This window comes from Alligator sinensis, unplaced genomic scaffold (genome assembly GCF_000455745.1).
Source record: "Alligator sinensis unplaced genomic scaffold, ASM45574v1 scaffold1238_1, whole genome shotgun sequence".
NCBI classification, from domain to species: domain Eukaryota; kingdom Metazoa; phylum Chordata; order Crocodylia; family Alligatoridae; genus Alligator; species Alligator sinensis.
Window position 1 is genome coordinate 327,513 of NW_005842436.1, and position 1,729 is coordinate 329,241.

Genomic DNA, 1,729 nt, shown 5'->3' on the forward strand with positions numbered 1-1,729 from the left:
ATGGGGAGACCCCCCCCCTCTTTGGGAGGCCCATCCCAGCCTCTCATAACCGTTACCGTAAAGACGTTCTTCCTAATGTCTAGTCTAAATCTGTTCTCTGTCAGTTTGTGGCCGTTGTTTCTAGTAACCCCAAGGGGTATCTTGGTCAACAGAGTACCTCCTATACCAGGGGTGGGCAATTATTCTGGGCAGAGGTCTGCTTACTGAGTTTTGGCAAGCCATTGAGGGCCATGTGGCATGCAGCTGGGGCAGATAAATATTAATTTTCTAGACTTTTTAGGGGCCCCGCGGGCTGGATAGAATGGCCTGGCGGGCCGCATTTTGCCCACCCCTGACCTATACCTTGCTGCCCCACCCCAACAAATTTATAGACGGCCACCAGATCCCCTCTCAGTCTTCTCTTACAGAGGCTGAAGAGATCCAGGTCCTTCAATCTCTTCTCGTAGGACCTTACCTGCAGGCCCCTAACCATATGAGTAGCCCTCCTCTGGGCCCTCTCAAGATTATCCACATCCCTCTTGAAATGCATCACACAAAACTGGATGCAGTACTCCAGCTGTGGCCTCACCAATGCCATAGAGGGGAAGTATCACCTCCGTAGACCTGTTTGTGATGCACCTGTTAATGCATGATAAAGCGTGGTTAGCTCTATTGATTACTTTGTCACACTGTTGACTCATGTTCATCTCCGAGTCAGCTATGATTCCGAGATCCCTTTCTGCTGCCTTGGCCCATATTTGCATTTTCACAGATCTGCATTTTGCATATTAGTGTAAGCTAGTCTACCCAGGAGAGTGCACAACCAGCAGACTCTCACTCTGCCTGAAGAAGAGTGTTTGTGCCTGAAAGCTTGCAAAGAACAGTTTTTCCAACTATTTAGTTTGTCTAATAAAAGATATCACATTTACCCAAAGAACTTTGTCTGCCTGTGCCCATTCTACAGATTTTTACCAAGTTTATAATCAGGCTGTCTGGTGGCTGACTCCATGTACAATGCAAATGTGTGGTTCCAAATCTAGTAGACTGCAGTGGTTCTAAATCAGATACACTGGCCCATTTAGGGAGGAGACCTGTAATTTGCTTGTTAGGACCCCAGCAAGAAGCTTCTCCAGTAGGTGTGATGGTTCACCTAACCACTCTTATTTCCAGGTGTCCATGCTAGAGGAGGGCTTAAAGCACAATGCACCATGTGGAAACACACTCACGTCCTTTATGCCTAGCACCATGTATCAGAGAGGGGTCATGAGCCATGTTAACTCTGAAGTCAGGCAGAAGGCAGCATGGAGGCCCGCCTAGAGACTAACTAAATCAGAGATACAGAAGCTTTTGTAAGCAGCAGCTCCTAAGTTACTGTTCAAGAAAGTTGATGCGTCTCCAATTTAGTCAGTCATAAGAATGCAAGTGCCCTAAAGGGTCGCAGCAGCCCGTCTCCCACAGGCTCCCGACTCACTCAGCGTGCACTGGCAAGGACGCTCTGCTCCTCGTCCCCACTCGGATCCCTCGTTATTAACCTGCGGCTGTCGCTAACTCCCACCCCGTTTTCTTTTTATTCGTCTCCCACGCTTTGCTGGTATGTCTCGAGCAGCCTCAGTTTTCTCTTGGCGGCTTCAACCCACGTCTTTTCTAAGGCACGACCCGGAGGCCCCGCTCCCAGGGCGGAGGAGGCAGACACGTACCAAGGCGCTGCAGCCCCCGCCCACGCGGCCGCTCCAGTCCCACCTCCCTGGGT

At 50.2% G+C, this 1,729-nt stretch overlaps 1 protein-coding gene across 1 annotated transcript in view; it reads right to left on the reverse strand.

Annotated features, from left to right (window-relative positions):
- Positions 1–1,729, reverse strand: part of RRP36 (ribosomal RNA processing 36) — a 26,062-nt gene that overhangs the window by 24,022 nt on the left and 311 nt on the right. The window lies entirely within an intron of this gene.